Consider the following 21,647-nt stretch of genomic DNA (forward strand, 5'->3'; position numbering starts at 1 on the left):
GACAGAGGAAGAGGGAGAAGCAGGCTCCATGCAGGGAGCCTGATGTTGGACTCAATTCCGGGTCTCCAGGATCAGGCCCTGGGCTGAAGGTGGCCCTAAACCACTGAGCCACCCGGGCTGCCCTTGATTTGCTTTTGTCTCCTTCCATTGTCAATTCTGATTCTGCCAAATTGAGGACTGGTTCCTGGCCTTGGAGAATGAATTAGTAGAGATAAAAACCTCCTGGAAGATAACAACCAGCACAGTGTTCTTAAAGCATTGATAGGACTTCACTGGACTTGCATCAGTCAGAATCCAATCAGGAGACAGGAACCATAGCAGGTATTTTTATAAAGAACTTAATGTGAAGGGTCGTCAGCCAGGTATTAGAGATGCTAAGGTGTCACAGAGGTAAGAACTACAGCAATCACCCCTAGGGCTAGGGTAACAAAAGTATGAGACTGGGATTTTTTTGAAACTTAGAAGCTTGGTGGAAGGTCCAGACCTCTAGACTGGGCAAGATCTGCTTGGTTGGTTTTGGTTCCTTGGGAGCTTAAAAGGGAGACTGTGGAGCTTGTACTCAGATCTCTGATGAGGGGATGCTGGCCAGTTAACATGGGTGCCTCTGAGCAGGGAGGGATGGTGGTGATGAGGCTGGTTCTGGGAGCATTGGAAGCAGTTGCTGCTGCTACGATGATGCGTGTTGTGTGGTCATGGTCACATTCGAGAACTGGACACAGACCACTTCCTTATTTCCTTCTAGTGCCCCCTACTGACAGAGCCAAACAGGGAGCCAGCTGGCAAAGGGAGCATGGCTATGGAATGACACCCTAGCATCACAGAGTAGAGGATAGAAATAACCAGTATATGATTTTTATTTTTGTTTGTTTGTTTATTTATTTATTTATTTATTTATTTTTTGTTTATTTTTAAAAATATTTATTTGAGAGAGAGAAAGAGAGTGGGGGAAGAGGCAGAGGGAGAGAATATCCAAGCAGATTCCTGCTGTTGATTCCCACTGAGGGCAGAGCCTGATGCAGGGCTTGATCCCATAAGCCATCAGGACCTGAGCCAAATCCAAGAGTTGCATTCTTACCCGACAGCCTCCCACGTACCCCCTGCATGGGATTTTTAAAACGCCTATTTAACTAGAGGTTAGAAAATGGGAGGAGATAATTCATTACCTGAGGGTAGTTGGGCAATCGCCTCAAGAGTCTCTAGCATTGACTTGAACTTAGTATCTTTAGGTCGGGGAAGGGAGCAGCCGGGGACAGTTGACTTGGACATCCTGTATTATTGCTTGGTACCACGGGCAATTAATTACCTGGCCTATTTTGTGGAGTATGCTGGATGGAGGCAGGAAGAAACATGTTCACATGATCCAGAGAGATAGGCCCACCGGCAACTTTATTAGATTGCATACAATTTTATGAGCTTGTCATAGGCTTGTGCAATACCCATGTCTGCCTACACCCTGATAATGACTGATACCTTTTAAGAGATAGAACACCACAGATGTTTGATTATATTTCACCCATAATTTGTGGTCCACATGACTTCATTGTATATGAGCTGATTTATAAGCTGTAAAGCATAATGCAAATGAGAAGTGGTATTTATTATTTGTATTCTTTCTGGTCTTTGGCTGAGTTCCAGGGAGGTTTCTGTATCTGAGGAAGGATTTCAGAGGAGACAAAGAGAACAGAGAGCAAAATCTCAGAACTTATATAATCACCAGAGCAGTTTTAGAGTTTTGGAGACTTGGTATTTATAAATAATGGCCCTCCTGACTGTGCTTTTTGAAGTCAAAATTTGGACCTAGATAAATTGGACAAATATCTCAATAGAGGGCACTAGTCCATGTATTGTTGCTGTTTCAAAATGGCAGGGACTGACTTCAACTATGTCAGTATCTGAAAGTCTAATAATACACATTTTCTTTTCAATCTCCATTTATTTTAATTGAATGGAATTCTTTTAGAATCTGGTACCAGGGATCCCTGGGTGGCGCAGTGGTTTGGCGCCTGCCTTTGGCCCAGGGCGCGGTCCTGGAGACCTGGGATCAAGTCCCACGTCGGGCTCCCGGTGCATGGAGCCTGCTTCTGCCTGTGTCTCTGCCTCTCTCTCTCTCTCTCTCACTGTGTGCCTATCATAAATAAATAAAAGTTTAAAAAAATTAAAAAAAAAAAAAAAGAATCTGGTACCAGAAATTGGACAAAAGCTCATGCCACATCAGACTTCGCTGGTGGATAATGGTAATATAATAGTATAATAATATTAAATAATATTAAATAAATTATAATCAGACATCAATCTGGATCTAGGTAATGGGCATTGTTATAACAGGGTGCCGTTCTATCAGCCTTTATCCTACCTATCAGTTTATTTTGCCATTTGGATTATGGGAAAGGGCCTATTTCATTATTATTGTCTTATGACTTTTACTGTGATAGTTGCCATAAGTGAGAATTGAGTTGAATCAGTAGCTGGATTATATACACATAATATATGATATGCTTAAAATATATATGCTAAATATTATGTATATAATAATATAAAAATAAATAAATAATTACTTCTCAAACAGAGCTGGAAAATTTCTTTCCCCTAAACATAGAGGATGCACACACTTCTGAAATGCCTTTGCTGTGTTTCTAAATTTAACAAGAAGAGGGCCTGAGGAGAGAAAGATTCCCCCTCAAGTTAAGTTACCAGTAACTGCCCTGACTGGTGGACTGGAATTGCCTTCCGCTCTCCTAAGGCAAAGGTCATGAACCATCAGAGCCATTCATTTACTCTATACCACTCTGGGTGTGGCACTGTTCCAGGCCCTGGACAGTCTTGGAAGAAGGACACAATCACCGCTGTTTATGTTAACACCGTACGATAAGGACAAGTGCCTGGAAACAAGTAAATGGCCTGTGAACATTTCAGCAAGAAGGGGAACTGGAACCTTCTGGGAGGCCTGTCATCGGGTGATTTCCAAGTGGTTTTGAGTGTGAAGGAGAGCTCTTGCTCATGCAGGGTAGGAGGGATGGTTCCAGCAGAACAAAGGCAGGAGTCCATGTTGCTGAGCCTTAGGTGAGGGATCGGTCTGCAAAGCAGAAGGAAGGAGTGAGAAGTAACTGGCTTATGTGTCTTGGCCTGAAGAGGTGCTTTGAAACTGCTGGAGATACTAACCCTCTTGGGCATCAGAGACTGTGACACCCTGCAGCAGCCTGCCTGGAAAACAGCCCAGGCTCTACAATAAGACACCCAGGAAGGCAGCCTGCTGCGGGTCAGGCTTGCAGGACGTGTGACTGACTGCTATCTCTAGTAACAATCCAGGAAGCTGAACACTAACCTCTGTCACAATCAGCCCCAAATGGCCGGGACTTGATTCATAAGTGACAGCTTCCCTATTTTATCTCCTTTTCCAGCTAAGGATAAATCAGAGAAAGCTAAATATGTACCCCCTACCCAGTCACATAGGATGAGCCTCTTCTAGTGAGCCTGACTCCAGCTGACCCGTGGCAACAGCCTCCAATCAGGGCACTCCCGCAGCCTTCCCTCTGTGTCACTATAAAACATTCCCAGTCCTCTGCCTACCTTGGAATCTCTGCCAAAATGCTAGTGACAACGCCTGACAACCTTCCTCCAGCAAGCTCTGAACAAATAGCCTTTGCTTTTCTCCTTCGGTTGCTCTTACCTTGGCTTCCACAGGAGGGCTGCTGCTGCTGCTTTGGCCTCACCTGCTGCATAGCTTCCCCCCTTGCGTTTCTGTCTCTACTTCAACAAGCATCGTTTGTCCTTTGCTTGGCATCTGACCCAGAGAAATAACAGAAAAAGATAGATTAACAGCAATGCCGGTGGGAGTCTGCTTTTTAAGGGTCACTAGGAAATGCTGTTGAGGGTCTCCTTTTGGGTAGGGCGGCAAGAGCATGGGCTCCAACGGAACAGGCACTAGGACACGGTGCCTCTCTGATGTGGCCTGGATAGCTTTTTAATTTTAAAGGATGGGTAAGGAGAAATTCAACTCCTCTTGGGTCAGTAATCAGTAGTTGACTTACCCTGTACTTAGTAGTACATCCCAGGCCTCTTTATAAAAGTTTTATTATCCTAAGAGTGGCTCCAAAGAAAGATCTCGTGGTTCAGCAGAGTCTAATGGTTAGGCACTATCGGCGGCATGGAAGTTAATTATACGTTCTACTGAGTGCCCCCTCTGAAAATCACATTTGCTTCAAGATTTGGGGCAATACTTACTTAGCCTGCTTTCTCATCTGCTGAGTCTCAGCCCTAGATGCCTAAAGGCAGTACAGGAAAATCATATCGTTTTGTTCTTGAGTTTCTTTTTTTTTTCCTTTTTTTTTTTTTTTTTTTTTATATATATCTCTGCTATGTGCATTGCCAGAAGTCCTCATTCCAGCCTCGGATGTTTGGGTAGAAGAAACCCTTACATCTCCTTTCCTCGTGCCTTACTGTCACATCAGGTGTTTGACACGCCATGGGTGCAAAACCAAGTAGGATGATGATGTTGACAAATGAAGTGGGGAGGAGGGCTCCCTGTGGAAGCCCCACCTCCTTGGCTTACATGCAAAGCTTCCTCGACTACCTCATCTTAACTTTTTGGAGCTGTCTTCCCCGGGAACCTTAGTTCCAGGGACACCGGCCGTGCGCAAGTGTGTCCTGCATGTATTTGCTTCCAGCATCTTGTTCATGTTACATTCTTCATGCTCTCTCCCCACTACCCGCACCTGCCCAAAGGTTCCTTATTTATTTTTTTTAATATTTTATTTATTTATTCAGGAGAGACACAGAGAGAAGAGAAACAGACAGAGACACAGGCAGAGGGAGAAGCAGGCTCCATGCAGGGAGCCCGACGTGGGACTTGATCCTGGGTCTCCAGGACCACGCCCTGGGCCTAAAGCAGCACTAAACCCCTGAGCAACCTGGGCTGCCCCGAAAGGTTCCTTATTTTTAAAAGCCCAGCTCAGATTCTATGTACTTTTTGACACTTTTGTGATTGCCTTTTCCAGAAGTGACCTTTTAACTCTTAATTCTCATGGTGGTTATTGTCCGAACCGCTCAAAGCGCCCTTCAGTGCACTCATCTGTGCAACTGTCTTCATTTGTGCATTCGCCCAATTTACTGAATGCCCACTAAATTCTCAGTTTTGCTCAAGGCGGGGATATATCAGTGATCAAAACCACAGAAGTGTTTGTACCCTGGGAGGAAAGGCAATGAACAAGATAAATAAAGAAATACATAAAACACATAGTGTATCAAGTGCCAGTAGGTCTTCATGAGAAAATGTAAAGCAGGAAAAGGCAGGTTACTGAAATTTATGATAGGGTGGACGGAGAAGGTCTCACTGAGAAGATCATTTCTACCAGAGAGAGGGGGGTCACGAAGCAAGTTATGAAGATATTCCCCTGCTACAGAAAGCGCTTTCCTCCCTGCACAAGTGCAAAGGTCCTGAGGCTGCAGCATATCTGGAGGATGTGAAGATGACAAAAGAGTAGCATGGCTGGAGCTAAATGCTTTTGGCTGATGGGAGGGGATAATTAATGGGAAGGGATGGTTGCCATGGAGGGGTTTGTCGGTCATTGTTGGGATTTTGACTTCTGTGTGCAATGGGGAAGCCACTGGAGGGTTGTGGAAAGAGAAGTGACATGATCTGATTTGTTTTAAAAGAAGCCCTCAGGGGCGCTGGGGTGGCTCAGTCCATTAAGCCTCCTTTCAGCTCAGGGTCATGATCTCAGGGTCATAAGACTAAGGCCTGCGTGGAGCCCCACATTGGGTTCTCGCTTGTGGGGGAGTGTGCTGGAGATCCTCCCCACCTCCATCAGGCTCAACCTTTCAAAAAAATAAATAAATATTTAAAAGCAGCCCTGAGGCTGCAGTGTTGAGACAAGTCTGTGGGATGGGGAACTTGTGGGCCGAAGCAGGAGTGAGACTATCCCAGTGGTCTACATGACAGATATTGGAGGCTTGGGCCAGAGGAATGGGGAGAGGTGATCAGATTCTGGATATGGTTTCGTGATGGAGCCAACAGGATTTCCCAAGGGATCAGCTGGAGAAAAAGAGACAAAGAGAGAGAATGGAATCAAGGGTGATTCTAGGAGTTTCGGCCAGAGCAACTGGGAGCATGTTGCTGCCATTAACGGAAATGGGAAAGACAGCAGAAGGTTGCGGGGAGTGGGGGTGGCGGATGCTCACCAGCTCAGTTTCTAAACCTGTTCAGTTGGAGGTGCTCATCCATCACCCGTGTGCAGAGGTCAAGCAGGTCATCAGGTCGTGGCCTCGGAAGGGCAGGAGGTCTCATGCCTTATAAATCTTCGTGCTTTGGTTGGTGGCTGCATGAGTCGACCAACCAACAGTGAGCAATGATTCTGAGTAGAGGTTAGGGGAGAAGGTTCTGAGATTTCTCATCCTGAGAGAGGAAAAACATTTTTTGTGAAGGTGGTAAAACCTGAAAATGGGAAGATGATGAGCGAGAAGGCAACCCGGGAGTCATCTTTGTGCCCGGGTCAGCATCTGTGAAGTCTTAGGCCATGAAATACTTATTTTCATTGGTTTAAGAAGAGCCCATAGCATCTTTACTCTCCCCTGAAGATGCCATCGGGGCTCAGGATGTAAGTCATCATTATTGCTGAAGGCGTCACCGTCATTAGTATCGCCGGTGGCAGCCCCCTATGCACTACGTATAATAGGAGAGTCGGTTTGATATTAAAGAGTTCAGATGCTGGAATTCTTGAATTCGCGCTCCTTTCGGCAGCACATATCCTAAAACTGGAATTCTTGAACTCTGCTTCTTCCCTTTATACGTTGTAAGACTTTAAGCAAATCACTTGACCTTCCTGTGTTTGTTTTCTAATCTGTAAAATGGGTGTAATATTAATCGCAGTGAGTCGTCGTGAGAATTCAATTGTTCCTATACTAAAGTGTTTAGAATTATGTGGCACGTAGTCGCTCCTCTATGTGATGGGTATTATTTTTATATCCAGCACCACCGATATACTGGGTGCCACGATGAACACTGGATTTGACATCATTCCTGGCTGTGGATCTACTGATGGTAATTGAGACAGATTATCTCACAGGGAAAAGGGAAAATGAGCTTAGGAAGCTCACTCAAGGCAGAACTGCTGGTGGGAAGCTCAGAAAGGAACCAGAAAGAGTTCTAAGCTCCCACACAACTCGATGTCCACCTAGCACTTAAGTGGCAAAGTAAAGGTCTAAGCGAAGGCCTCAGAGGGCCGTACTTTCTACTTTCAATATCTGGGCGGCTGCCCCACATGGAACAGGAAGCTACCAAGGCCGGCCACGTTTTCTCAATGCCAGGCCTTGGGGCACCTGGACTCGCACCACTCTGGAGGGTGGTTCTCCAGAAAGAGGAGAAGAGCTCTGTCTCTCTGTCCCAGGGCTGGTCCCTGGCAGGAGCCAACAGACAGGCGGGTATGAGGACGGTCTGCCAAAGCTCTGCCTGTCTTCTGTGAGCAAAGTGGATGAAAGGAAGGCATTAGGGAAGAAATGAGAGCATCCGTGAGGTGGGGAAGGGTATTAGCAGAACAGCCACGTGGTTTCCATCCTGCCTGAAACGATGGCTCCCTGAGACCCGGAGTTGCCTTGCCACCTCTGTGCTGTGTCGGAACCAAGACTATGCCCCTGGGACTCATTGACTGGCTCCCGAATGGATAAGTGAATCAAGTCAGCAACCACTGATATGTCAGGACATGTCAGGAAAGATATGCTGTGCAGATGTTTTTGCCTGACCCAAGAAGAATAGGTTCCTCCTGTTATGTGTTGATTTAAGGGGAAGAAGTCACCTTTACATAAGGAAGGTCTCCCCCGCCCCCAAAAAACAAAGTTATTTTAGGAGACTGATTCATTCGATAAATGGTTCCATGGGCCAAGGCCTGTGCTAGAAAGCTGGGAATACAACAGGATAAGGACCAGACTCAGCCATCAGGAGTTTGCGGGCCACCAGCCCCAGGGTTCGTGGCGTGCGTGTGCGGAACAGCACTAGCCTGTTTTCAGGAGTTCAAGGGTATTGGCCCTGAGTCACGGGATGAGTAGGAGTCGCTAGATTTGGGGTAAGGTGAAGGGCAGAGTGAGAGAACCTAAACCAGCCCCGAGGAAACTCCGTCATCCCAGTGGCCTCCTGAGCTCAGATCCAGTTTTAGAAACTGAACCCAGTGTTAGGCCATGAAGATGAACTCACCCCAACTGGTCAGCAGGGGCAGGTGCTGTTACCCAAAAGAGCTTCGAGGTTGACTTCGTGCCCTAGGCTGGGACCGTGCTGGTCAGATCGCTCCCTGGGAGAGTGGGGTTTAATTGGCGCCCTTAGAAAGGGTATGTCCCGAGCCCACTGAAATGGAAACCGTCCTGACGCCTGCATGACTGGCAGGCAGGGACCCGAATCGCACCCAGCACTTTGGCTAATAGAGATGCCCGGCGAGTACAATATGTTTGGGGCTTTTTCCCAGTATCAAATGAGGCCGGGGAGAGGCGGCCTTAGACGCATGGGAACAGGAATAGCTGTTCCTTGTGTCAACAAGGAGGCTTTTTAGTGTGTGCGGAACTAAAGAAATGCAGCTCGCTTACTGGTCTGGCTAAACTTCAAAAATTTGTGTGTGTGTTTTTTTCTTCCTCCCAGGAACATTTTGTTCACGCTGGTGGTTAAAAGGGGGCAGCTTTCACATAGAAGTACGGCAGGAAGTATTTAAGTTGGTTAAAAGGAAGGACTATTTGGTAGAATGATTGAGCGCAGGACTGGGTTCCCAGGGGGATTATGGAGTCCAATTTTTATTCATGGACTTTCCTAGTAAATAACTCAAGTAGTAAGGGTGGCAAGGCATTTTAGTGTACTTCACCACTTTTTAAAGGCCTGCGCTTTGGGATTCAGAGGAAACGGGAGTGACTTGTGACCAGGAGGGTCCAAGGCGGATTCGTTGGGGTGAAATGTCCTTGGAGTTGTGGTCAGATGTGGAAAGAAGAGTGGGGAGGGCAGTACACAGACAGGTGGAGCGAAGGGACCAGGCGGGAAAGCATGTGGGACCAGTAGGGTGATCTGGAAAGTGGTCTCTGAAGAGGGGCACGGGAGGATTAGCGGGTATGGGAGGGCTGGATTATGGAGAGTGTGGAAGGCTTGGCCAGGGAATTTAGATCTTACGTGTCATCCTAAAATTGTCAGGAGGCAATAATTAAGCAAGAGTGTTTATTTGGGATCAAAGAATTGCAATTTAGGGTACACAGACTTGGGTGGCAAACCAAAGAGTGTCCTACTAGGGAGCAAAAGTCAGGGGTTTTTAAAGCAAAAATGGAATGCTTGTATATGTATATATATATTTTTAAGATTTCATGCATTTGAAAGTGTGAGCATGAGTTGGAGGCAGGGAGGGAGGGTCAGAAGGAGAGGGTCCCAGGGAAGAGGAGGAGCAGACTCCCCACTGAGCCTGACACAGGGCCCCAGGACCCTGGGATCACGACCTGAGCTGAAGGCAGATGCTTAATGGACTGAGCCACCCACGGGCCCTGCCCATATACATGGCTTACAAAGAAATTTTTTTAAATTTTTATTTATTTATTTATTTTTTACGAAGAATTTTTTATTGGTATTGGTGGCAGAAAGCTAGTCTTAACGGAATAGAATTGGTTGCTGAGTCTGTCACTAAGTGAACCTCCTTACGGTAGCAGGTACTGGGGCTCAGTCCTTAGAATATTTGCACTTTGGCCCAGTTCAAAAGTGTGTGTGGTTCCACGTGCATAGGCCCCGCCTCCTTAATGGCCTTGACATAAGTGACCCCCATTTCATTTCACCTTTCACATCCTCCACAGGCAACTACAAGCCATTTTTTTTCAGGTTTTTGAGCAGGAAAGGGAAATGATGGACATCGTGCTTTAGGGATCATGGTCTTTTAGAGACTTACAGTGTTAGGGAACTCACAGTCATGTTGTTCAGTGTCTCTCACAGTCTGGTGGCATCCGAATCATCACAGGGGGCGGTGCTTGTTAAAATTCAGACTGCCAGGCCCTGCTCCCAGAAGTTCTGATTTGGAACCTGCAGTTAAACTGCCACTGCCGATCCTGGTACCACTGGAGAAGGAGCCACCCCGGGGGAACACTGCTGGCCTCCTGGGAGCTACTGTCCAAGGGCCCCAAGCACGGAAGCCGCAGGTGAAGCCACAGAGAGCCACTGAGAAAGAGAGTCGCCCCTAGAACCCATTCAGGCCCGGGCAGCAGGACAGCCACCTCGGTCATCACCAGGCCAGCGGGAAGTGGCAGGTCCCCTGTTCTCTCGCTCTCCCTACACTGTGATCTTGGGGGGCCTTGGGACTCTCAGAAGGAAGAGGGCCAAAGGAAGTGACATGCGAAGTGGCTGGCACCCTGTTCCCTCCACAGTGGACGGGGCCCAGTGCGGTGGCGTAAATATTGAACCAGCGCACCGCTGTTCTTTAGCCGCACACCGGCTCCCAAGGTAAAAAGCCCTGCCCTTGGAGCATTTGCCGCCTCCTATGGTGTCACAGGTCCCAGCATGGCCACCTCGGGCTGCAGGCTACCAGTGGGATGTCACTGAGCGCAGGGCGGGAAGCCCACAGGTGGCCCTGCTGAGCTGAGAGGGGCCCAGTGCTCCCAGCCTGAAATCATGCTTACGCTGGGCTGGAGGGACAGAACTCTCTAGAAGGAAGACTGAGTTGCTGGAAAGCCTGTGTCCTGCAACCTTGCTTTATTATCTGAAGTGACCTCAGGGCTTTCCGTGACTGCCCACATTTCCCCCCAGTGGCGAGGGGAAAGACTGAGCAGATTTTAGCTCGGGGCCGGGAGGAAACACCAATCGAGTGGCATTCTCGTTCTATGTGAAGGTGGTGTCCGTGCAGTGTACGGGTTACCTCGGTGACTTTTAAAAACTTGCAAATGACTTTTTGAAAAAGACTGTCATCCAACGGCCACGCAGGACCTGAAAGGTCACACGGGAAACCTCGGCCCTTGGTGGAGAACCGCGGGGTGTTAAGGAAGGCCTTCCGCCCACGATGAGGTTTGTTTTGCAGCCTTTGGTGTCCTCAGATGTCCCCCCCACCCCCCCAAGGACGACCAGTGTCTTTCACTGATTACAAACCCCAGCGTCCGAAACTGCTCAAAGGCGCAAGGAGGGCACAGGCGAGGGTGTCCCAGGTGCCCTGCAGGGCCAGGGCGCCGGCGCCAGGTGCCCATCAAGCTCCCGGGAGGACGGAAGCGCGGGGGCAGGGAGCCCGCACCCCAAGGGCTCTGTGGACCCGCCCAGCCCCGACGGGACGGGACGGGACGCCGCCGAGGGCCGCCCTGCTCCCCGCCAGGTGCTCCGCCGACCCGGGGGCTTCCGCGGGCTCCTCGGCCGGATGCGCAGACCACAGTCGCCTGCTTCGGCGGCGCGAGTCCTGCCTTTGCCGTTGGGTCCCCAAGACCCCGGGATGCTCCGGGCTTCCAGGCGGCCGCGGCTGGCCCCGGAGACGCAGCGGGAACCTGCCCGGGCCCCCGGGGTGGGGGTGAGGCCGGGCTCCGGGCTCCGGGGCGCCCCCGCGGTGGCCTCGGCTGCGGCGGGGGACGACGGCCGCGCGGCTCCGCCGGCTTCTCCCCGAGTCGGCCTCACAGCCCGGCCCGCGCGCTCTGCGGGGTCCCCCGGAGCCCGGACGCCGATCCTCCGATCGCGGGGGGCGGGCAGACGCGGCGTCCAGAACTGAGCCGCGCTGCGCTCCGGGAGGACGCGAGGGGCGGGCGGGGAGCGGAAGGGGTTACGGCGGCCTCGGGCTCCCGCAGGCGCAGAAGCGGGTCTGACGCCGGCCGCCCTGCGAGGCGGGCGGGCGGAAGCCGCGGCGAGCGACTCAATTTACCTCCGTCGGCCGCCTCGCTCGTCGTCTCCCACATGGTCTAGCGGTTAGGATTCCTGGTTTTCACCCAGGCGGCCCGGGTTCGACTCCCGGTGTGGGAACGCCAAGCCTTTTAGGAAAAAAACAAGCAAACCCTAAACCCAATTTACGCCCTCCTCCCCCAAAAGAAGGCTTTTTTTTAAAAAAATTTATTTTTATGTTTTATTTTTACTTATTTTTAAAGAAAAACCGATCTCTGAATTTCAGAGCAGCAGGGAAGCCTGGGCCTCGAAGGGCCGCGGGGCCTCCCTCCCCAGAGCCGCGCCGGCCGGTGGGGAGAAAGGCAGCTTTTTAAAAATTTTTATTTATTTTATTTTATTTTATTTTATTTTATTATTTTATTTTATTTTTATTTTATCTTATTTTATTTTATTTTTTATTTTTCATTTTTATTATTTTTATTTTATTTTATTTTATTTTATTTATTTTTTAATTTATTTTAATTTCTTAAGAAAAAGGCAGCTTTTGAAACGGGGGAGGGGATTAAACCGCAGCGAAGACAACGGGCCGCGCGCGGTGCTCACACACGTTGCACTGGTGGGACGGCTCCCTGCTCCGTGGGTCCGGAGCCAATGGCCGCGAAGGGCTCTTCTTTGGGAAAAAAAAAAAAAAAAAAAGCAGAAAAGACGCATCTGGGGATGGGGACGTGCGGAGGCTCTCGGGCTGCGCGAGGCCGGGCGGTCAGGGCAGCGGGTCGGCGCAGGTGCAGCGCTCGCCCCCGGAAGAGCCTCCCTAACGGGTTAGGGACGCGGGGCGGGGGGCGGGGAGGTCACTGCGGAGCCGCCGCTGACCCGCTGCATCCCACACGCCGAGTCTAAGCCTCGCAGAACTCCCGATCCGCTGAACTAGAACCAGGAGTCCCGTCGCCAGGCGCCTTCCAGCTGTTGCCCCAGAAGTGCTTCCCCTGCGGCGCAAGGTTTAGGTCGCCGGCCTCCTGGGGCGCCCGCAGGCCACCCACCCTCCCTGGGTCTGGAAGCCTCACCCCCTTGCTCCCAGACTGCCACCAGCACCAAGAGAGCCTTGGAGCCCCAGTGACTCCGCGATCTGCTCTCCTTGTGAGGTCCCTTATGGGGATCCACCCTCAGGGGCGCAAGACCGAAAGCCACGGCCCCTCCCTCGTGAGACACTTAGGAGGCGAAAACAGACCTTTATTTCAAAATTCCTACTAAAAGGGCTGGGAGGAGAGATTTCACCCTGGGCCGGTGATGTGCGGCTATGGAAATCAAGTAGGACAGGACTGATAGGAAAATAAAAAGCCCAATCATCATCCTGCTAGGTAATGTCCATCGAGTGCTTGCTATGAACCAGGCTACATGCTTTACATACCTTTTTCGATTTAATCCTTATTTCGTTACTGGATAATGTTATTATGCCTCTATCAGCCAGGGGCCCGGTAGGAGACTGATGATAAATTCTTAGCAGAGAATTTAATAAAGGCACTTATTGCAGGTTTATTTAGAGTTTAGGGAAACAAAGGATAATGCTGGTAGTTCTCCCGGCTCCTGGGCCTAAATGGGTGGGGGGTGGGAGGGAGGGTTGCTGATGGAGAGGCCTGCCAGTGAGGAGTTGTGAGGCTTTTTTTGTTTGTTTCAAAATTTGCTTTTATCTAGTAAGTGAGTTCCATTCACATGAAGGCTGTCAAGTGTACTCATCCTATGAATAATTCATTCCCATAAACTAGATTTTGGGGCTCATGGATTTGACAAAAGCTTTCTTCAGATGCCTATGATAGTTGAGACTCAGAATGTAATAGGTACTCTTCTTTTTTTTTTCTAAAATGGGTTTATTTTAGAGAATGCAAGAGAGTTGGGGGCAGGGAGAGAGAGAGTCTCCAACAGACTCCCTGTTTGGGGATGGAGCCTGGTGCAGGGCTCCATCCCATGACCCTGAGGTCATGATCTGAGCCAAAATCAGGAATCAGCCGCTATCAACTAAGCCACCCAGCCTCCCCTATAGTAGGTACTTCTTAAGGACATGCTTAATAAAATGAAGGAGTTTGTGGGGGAGATGGTTGTTTGAGTTATATTCTGTGTTTTTAAAGCCTTGCATCTTTGCAAAACATTTTGCCATGATCTTCATTACTAATACTCATAATCGGTCTTTAGATTCAGTGACTGCTTGAGGTGCAAAGGTCCTTAGCAGTCATTTAACTGAGAGCCTGGTGTTAGTCATGAAGCACTGGATCTGGGATTTTATTCCTCTGATTTCTTGGTCTTGGACTTTAGATTTATCCGTAAAAAGGTGGAATCTCTGCATGGCATCCTGGTCAGACACCACTCTTTCCAAATCCTGGCTTCAGGGAAGGGCATTGGGTGCAGAAAAGATGAGTTTTTAAGTTTTGTTGTGTCTGGCTTTTGGTCAGTGTTCACAGAATGCCTGCATGAGCGCAGTCATAACAGATTTGGAGGTTTTAAAAAATTCGTCATATAAACATTTCTAGAAAGTGAGGATCTTTATTTGGGATATTTGCAGCAGCCACAGGTTCTCTGTACGCTTCCATTTTTGCATATGGTCAAAGTCTGAGGGCGTCTGCATGAAGGTTGCTGTATGTCCATCCACATGTAGACTTGCAGTCCTGTGGACAGGTACGTATGGCTCCTCAGAGGGAGATGCTGCACGCAGGAAATATCTTCAATGATCACAACACTAAAGCTTCATATTAATACAGGAAAGGGAAGGCAAACTCAGAATTTAACTCACCCACACTGTAAAGCTGCATAACTTGGAAAAACACTGAACACTTGGAAAATCACTGGAACAAATCATCAAAAAAATCAATTTGCAAACACCTAGAAGACCACAGGGTCCTCAGTAATCATCGCACATAGCTTTGTGGAAAACAAAGCTTATCGGATAAATCTAATTTCCTTCTGTCACAGAGTGACAGGCACGGTGGATGGGGGGGAGCAGCCGAGGTACCGTATCCCGATTTTAGATACCCGGGGATTTTGCCCTTTGTCGTGTACTCATGAAGAAAATGTAGGTAAGGCTATTGCCACCTGGCAGGGACACATCAAACCCAAGGTCAAGGCTGGGCTTCACCCAGGTGGGCAGCCTACACTCCATATGTGCAGAAGTGACCTCAACCTTTCCCAGGCCTCTGCTTGATTCCTTATTTTTAAAATGTCATTCAGGTGTTGTTTACGGACATCACTTCATCGGTTCCTCAGTTTCCTGGACTCTAGTTTGGGATTAATAATAGGACCGGCCTCACGGCATGGTGAAGATGAGATCAGAACGTGCATGTCAAGGGCTGGTCCCCGGGCGAGGCGGGTGGCCCCCGGTCGGCCTCACCGTTAGCACCAGCGTCCCCACTGCCAGCACGTTTGGCTCCTCTTTCTCCTCTACTCCCAGTCACAACCTACCCCGTCAGCTGCTCACGGGGTCCTGTGTCTGCCTTTACTCTGTGTCCCCTCTCCTGAAATGCTCTTGTGCCCTTTCTCCAAATATCTGCCTCTTACCCATCCTATCAGGCTTCCTTCCAATGTGGTGTCCTTCTCGGAGCTTCCCCCACCTTTCCAGCCACTGGGAAGCTCTTCGGACTCCCCGTTCGTGTCATGTGTACCCGTCTGCTGATGCTCATTCCTGTCTAACTTCAGGTCTTGACTCAGATGTCACTTCCTCCCAAGGTCTGCCTTGCGCCAGGGACAGGGGTCCTACTCGGCTCTGCACGTCTCTGTCTCCCTGCATCTACCGTGGCCCCACATGATGTGCTCCAAGGCCAGCGCCCTGCACCCAGTAAGTGCTTAATAAACATGTGCTGAGGGGCGGTGTGAGCCGGACAAGGACTGTATTGTCCTAAGGGACACCTTAGGCTCCAAGTTACAGAAAGCCACTGGAACTAGTTGGGGCCCAAGGGAATCACAGGCTTATATAACCCAACTGTGGGAAGTGGGGTAGTGTGGCTGGCCTCAAGAACAACCAGAACCAGTGCGCGCTCTCTCTCTCTCTCTCTCTGTGTGTGTGTGTGTCACACGGTCAGATTTATTCTCATCCCCTGCAGGCCAGCTGCTTCCAAGGCATCTGGGCACTCCCAGCCCCAAATTCATTCTGCCCAGCTTCTCCAACCAAGAGGGAAGGCCTTTCCTAATTTCTGTTGCAAAGTTCCTGGGGAGGAATTCGGTGTTGCCTGGGTCCGATGCCCTCCTGGTGGTGGATGCTCCTGGGGTATTAGGGTTGGCAGCCCTCCTTAGAATCCCGCGGTGGAGAGGAAGGAGGAACGGACTAGAATCAAGCCGGATAAATCGTGGTGATGGTCGCCTCACTTTGTGAATGTACTAAAACCCTCTCAGCCGTAAAAGACGGAATTTTATGGTATGTGAATCCCATCTCAATAAAAAAAATAATAAAAAGTAAGCCAGAAATAAAATCCTGCTGGCAAAATAAACATTTTTTTATATTCTTTTTATTCAAGCCATTCATTTATTCAGTCAACATTTATAGTGTGTCTCTTATATGCCAGCAGTGGCCTAGATGATTTACAATTTAGTTGGGGAATCACACACACGCACACACACATCAGGTAAGAAGTTTGGATTGCATTGTCAATGTGCTGGGAAATCTCTGGAAGTTTAAGCATGGAGGGAGATCTACCCCAGGATGAGATTCCCTGGATGTGAGGGGCTTTGAGAATCTTCTGGCCTGGCCCTCTGTCTGGGGTCAGCAGCAAGCACACTTTTTTTGTAGGAAGAAGAGAATGTTTTAACAGGTCTCTCAAGATGGCCTCACAACCTCATCCTCAGAATGTGGCAACTTTGTCATAAGATAAGGTTTCCTTTTGGGCCAACCTAGATCACATTATACTTTTTTCAGCCCGTCTGCCCATAGTTAGCCAACCTGCGAAGTTGGAAGGCACAGTCGCTAAGCCCAAACTGCAAGCTTGAGGGGCTTGCCGGAACCACCCTCAGGTTTGATGCTGTCCCAGAAGGACCACAGGACTCCGTGAAAGCTGTAGTGCCATGGTTATGGTTTATTACAGGGAAAGGAGACAGAATGAAGTCACTCAAAGGAAGAGACACATGGGGCAAAGTCTGGGAGGGTTCCAAGTGCCAAACTTCCATCGCCTTCTCTCTCCACGGAATCAGGATGCATCACCCTCCCAGTGTTGGTGTGTGACAATAAGCATTGAATGTTGCCAACCAGAGAGGCTCATCTTAGTTTTGGTTGGGGCTTTATTTATTTATTTATTTATTTATTTATTTATTTATTTATTCACAAGAGACACACACAGAGAGGCGGAGACACAGGCAGAGGGAGAGCAGGCTCCCTGCGGGGAGCCGGAAGGCAGCTGCTCAACCCTAGGTGCCCCTAATTGGGGCTTTATTATGTAGGCATGATTGATGGATCACCCAAGTGGCTGAACTCAGTCTCTAGGCTTAATGATAACAAGTGACCCAGACTCTGAGTCACATGGTCTTTCGGACATGCCCAGCTACCCCCTAAAACTGTCAGGTGTGCCCAGCACCTGTCCTAAAGAAAGATACTCCTAGCAGATATGACATAGATTAAATCTTCCCAGACCCCTTTCCGGGCAAGTCCAAATCCTTTACTATCCATCCTTTTTCTTCCCCCTAACTTTCTCCTCATTAGAGACAGAGGAGAGAGGATTGGTTATTGTCACAAACTGCAAAACATTGATCAGTGCTCAGGACAGCAGCTCATGCCAGCTCGGGCTGCCCTCCCAGCTTCTCTCCAGACTTCCCGAGGGGAAGTTCCCAAAAGAGGGGTTGGGACAAACGGGGGGTGGAGGAGTAGCAGGTTTTCTCTGAGGCCCAAGCTCTTTGGCCAGCAGTCTCATGGCCCCGTGCTCGGATTTTAAGATGGAAACAGTGAGCCCTTGGGTGTGTCTGCTGCCGCCCCAGGGCCCCAGGTTAGTTTGGGGAATGTCACCTGCATTAGGATTGCCACCGGAAGCTCGAAAGCTAAAATCACAGAGTTGCAGGTGGAAAATGGAGGCTTTGTAAAGGGTTTGTCCAGTTCTGGCAGCATTTGAGAGTGGGCCTGGGGAGATCACCTTCTCCCTGCCCCCCACCCCAGTGGGCCTTGGCTCTGTTGGCCAACGTCTGCAGGACCTTCTCATTTGTATACACTTGGAGAGTCTATTTGCCAAGGGCAGTGACCCCCACCTCCCCGACCCCCCCTCGTTTATTTCTTGCCTCTGGGTGCTTCATGGCCTAGTGCTGTTTTCCATTCTAAGCTCTAATACAGACAAATTGGAAGTGGGGGAATGGAGAGGAGGGCAGGGGATTTGGTAAGCATCCCATGTGTTCATTGAGTGGAGGTGGAAACGCTGAACCTGACGGTTATCAGAAGCCGGAGTAATTTTCCATAACCTGTGCTTGTTAATGTCCTGATTGGGGTTAATGGATTCAAGGGAGGCAGAGAGAGTGGCGCAGGGGAGGGAAGGGAAGGGGGACTAATCAGAAGCTGGCAACAGCTCAGTGGTGGGGTGTGAAGGGAAGGGATGATTTGTTGACAACCCCAAGATGATAAGCATCCCCAGAGAGGCAGAGAAGTGGGGCAGAGAGAATGATATTTGTCTCCTCTGACAAACCCGAGGCGCTGCTGGGACGTCTAAATGGAGCAACCTCCGAGCTCAGGAAATCGAGGCGGGGACACCTGTGAAAGCAGACACCTTGGGGGCAATTGTCATTTTCAGGCAGCTAGGAGGGGACCTCTGGGGTTTTCTCACCGAGCAGGGCCTGGCTGGTGCAGGGGGGCCGGTGGTAGAAAGGAAGGAGAGGGAGGAGCATGGGCTTGGGAAGGTGGGACAGGTTCTGTTGTGCGTGTGACCTGCCGTGACAGGCATCTCGGGGGCAGGCAGCGTGGATTTGACATTTCATGTGATGATTCCCTGGCAGATGGCAGCAAAGTGTCTCGGGGAAGGTGTGACTTTTTCTAATTTGTGCCAAGGTACTCTATGAGCTGGCAAAGGCTCTGGGCTACTTGTTAGGTTATTATTAATTAATTAATTAATTAATTAATTTTCTATTCGCCTTGCAAATTTTCCAGTCTTTTCTGATCTGGCTACATCATGTGACGAAGCGGTCAAAGCCCCTGTGCTGCTGACTATTTTGTAAACTGGGAACTTTCAGCTCGGCACACAGCTTCCCGCATGCGCTTGGTGTGGGATTGCGGGGCACCCTGGAAGGGTGAGTGGTACAAATGTCATGGGGCGCCGCTCAGCACGTACTACACAGCAAGAGCCCAGAACGTGTCCCCTTGCTTTCGCCTGCTAATCCTACTTCCAGAGACCAGTTTGAGGGAAGAGTTGGGGGAGAGCAAAGGCATAGATTTAAGAGCGAGGATAGATTTCGGAGCAAGGATATTTTTCCTTACGGCGTCACCTATCATTCAAAATGTGGGAAACGATGACATGATAAAAATAGGAGAATGAATGAACAAACCCATATGTCCTTATAATGGAATATCGTACAGCTGGTGTTATTTGCAGTCAAGGTTATTTTAGGACACAGAAGAAAGCAGGATCCCGCACTATATGTGTAGTGTGGGTCCAGCTTTGTATGTGATATTAAGATGTTTGTGTAAGTAAATGCACGCACATAAAAACTGGGAAGAAATACACTAAAAAGTTAACCGGTTATTTCTGGATGATAGAATTAGAAGTGATTTTGTCCCTTTACGCTTATCTTAATTTTCCAGCTTCTTTGAAATGAGTATATAAATGCTTTTATAGTCACAAGCCCTTTTTCCCTGAAAAAAATCCATACATCTGGGGAGTCAGTGTTTTGAGAGGTCCTTCTCGGGCTCTCAGCACAAGGAGACTTCAGAGCTGTGCAACCTCCTGTCAGCCTCTACTTGCTGTTCTTACCCTTCAGATTTGGGGTTCCAGTGGGGCAGGGAAGGGACAAGGCTCCAGGCCTGCTACACCGGCCCCCGGTGGGGTGTGAGGGTGGACAGTCCATCTTCTCATCCAGAAATGAAGCCTGGATGCTCTAGGCCGCACACAGGAAATGCCAGGTTAGTTGTATGTGAGATTCCTTTAGTAAACCAATTATTGGGGTACCTGGGGGGTCGGGGGTGGAGCGTCTGCCTTGGGCTGAGGCTGTGACCCTGGGGTCCCGGGATCGAGTCCCACATTGGGCTCCCTGCATGGGGCCTGCTTCTCCCTCTGCCTGTGTCTCTGCCTCTCTCTGGGTCTCTCATGAATAAATAAATAAAATCTTAACAAACAAAAAACCGTTAGAATTAAAAAAAAAAAAACTAAACCCATTATTTGGTTTACTTCACCAAAGACTCTCCAGAGTTTACAAACTGTTTAAGCACACAACTCGGATCTCCATTAGATTTTCTTCATCCGGTAACTTCCTCCAGTCAGGGCGCTGCCTTTCCTTATTGCTCTGTTGCAAATGAAAACCAAAGTCGTTTTTTCCCTTTTAAAATTATTTTCAGGCTGAGTTTTGATCTATTACTCCTTAGCTGGATGTGGAAGACCCGGGGGAGAGTTATCAAAATGAATTTCTATTTGAGTTCTTCTTGGAGGCTTAGCAGAACCAACCGGTACTTTCACAAGCTGTTGAAGAGGCCAATGTCAGGTATTACAAATAAGACAATAAAAAGGGAAAACAGAACTCATTTCGTACCAGACTTGGCGATGATTAAAAAAAAAAAAAAGCCCATAATGAAAAACTTGGATGTTCAGAGAGAGCTCTCTACCTTTTCAACATGATCTTCTGAGGACATGCTATAAATAGACCCCTATGCAGATGCATTTATACATAGAAAATCATTCTGCTTCCAAGAAAGACCCCAAGCCTTCATAAATTTCCAGTCTCCTGTCCAATCACTCCTTTGCTCAGGTTGTGTCCTGGCCACAGGGCCAAGGGACTTCCAGGGAAGGGAGACCAAGGAAGTAAGGCTCCAGCCCTTCCCTCGGGTAAACGATGATGAAAATTTAAGTGTCTTGCAACTTCTGGTTGAGTCTGTAGCTTCTTCGAAATAAAAAGTTAAAAGAAGTTAAGTGAGAAGGATCAACGTAAGGAGCTGGGGGGTCGGGGTGGGGATGACGTAGGCTCAAGGCACGGCTTACAAGGCTGGGTGGTGACCCCGAGGTCAGGGCATGTGCTGGTGCGTGCAGGCCAGCGGGCTTGGAAGCCGAGCTAGAGCGCGAGCGCACGCGGAGACTCTGCAAGAGCAAAGCCAGGGTCCCACCTGCCTGCCAGGGAGCCGGGAAGCAACCCTCGCGTTTCCTTGAACACTTTTTGGGACACTTTTTGGGGTGGGGCGGGGGAAGGGCCGGTGCTCCAGGTGGTTGCGGGGGTTAGTCTTTTGGTTCTGCCCTCGCGGTCCTCGTCGGCTTGTGGACGACTCGGTGTCGATGCCTGTCCCCGGCGTTGCAGCTGATTCCGGGGGAGACACTCGAGGTCCTTGCCTCGCCACCCACTGCCCAACGCCCAGGGCCGAGCTGGGGGACGCCAGGGCAACGAGCCGTGGGGATGCTCCGAGGGATCAAGCGTGCGGCCAGAGGAAGGCTCTCTCTTACGTCGTGCCATGGGTTTGTTGGCCAGCTTCCGCCTGGGCCAGCGGCCACTGTCGAGTCAGATGACCTCAGCGACCAGATGTCCGGCAGAGGCCGGGCCCATGGGACGAGGCTGCGTCGCCGGCCGCCCGCCGGGGATGCTGACGCTGGGCCAGACGGCGTGCGGCAGGCCCCTGGGGCAGCCAGAGCCTTGAGAGGCCAGCATTCGGGGTCAGGCCACCCCTGCGGGGCCAGGGGCAGGGGGCACACAGCAGGTGCCTGTCCCTTCACCCAGGAACCCCAGC

General features: G+C 49.6%; 1 protein-coding gene, 1 long non-coding RNA gene and 1 other non-coding gene across 9 annotated transcripts in view; 2 read left to right on the forward strand and 1 right to left on the reverse strand.

Annotated features, from left to right (window-relative positions):
- Positions 1-16,272, forward strand: part of NUFIP1 (nuclear FMR1 interacting protein 1) — a 74,492-nt gene extending 58,220 nt beyond the window's left edge. The window contains exons 1-3 of one of the 3 annotated variants that reach the window (XR_007404804.1): positions 10,050-10,996; positions 15,464-15,602; positions 15,868-16,272. The gene's annotated coding sequence lies outside the window, so the exon portion shown is untranslated. Of the gene's footprint in view, positions 1-10,049; positions 10,997-15,463; positions 15,603-15,846 lie in introns of those variants that run through there. The other 2 variants (XM_049099194.1, XM_025478235.3) reach the window with 2 other exon arrangements.
- Positions 1,360-10,037, reverse strand: LOC118351957 (uncharacterized). 5 transcript variants are annotated; one of them, XR_007404805.1, is made up of 4 exons: positions 9,891-10,037; positions 3,668-3,781; positions 2,556-3,073; positions 1,360-2,125 (listed from the first exon to the last, which is right to left on the reverse strand). It is a non-coding gene; the product is annotated as an uncharacterized LOC118351957 (long non-coding RNA). The 5 variants fall into 5 exon arrangements; XR_004808251.2 differs by having other exon boundaries at positions 2,933-3,073; positions 9,891-10,033; XR_004808249.2 differs by lacking the exon at positions 1,360-2,125 and adding an exon at positions 6,178-6,391 and having other exon boundaries at positions 2,467-3,073; positions 9,908-10,037.
- TRNAE-UUC (transfer RNA glutamic acid (anticodon UUC)) lies at positions 11,855-11,926 on the forward strand. The gene has a single exon. It is a non-coding gene; the product is annotated as a tRNA-Glu (tRNA).
- Positions 16,273-21,647: the final 5,375 nt, after the last annotated feature.

This window comes from Canis lupus, chromosome 22, assembly GCF_003254725.2.
Source record: "Canis lupus dingo isolate Sandy chromosome 22, ASM325472v2, whole genome shotgun sequence".
Taxonomy (NCBI): Eukaryota; Metazoa; Chordata; class Mammalia; order Carnivora; family Canidae; genus Canis; species Canis lupus.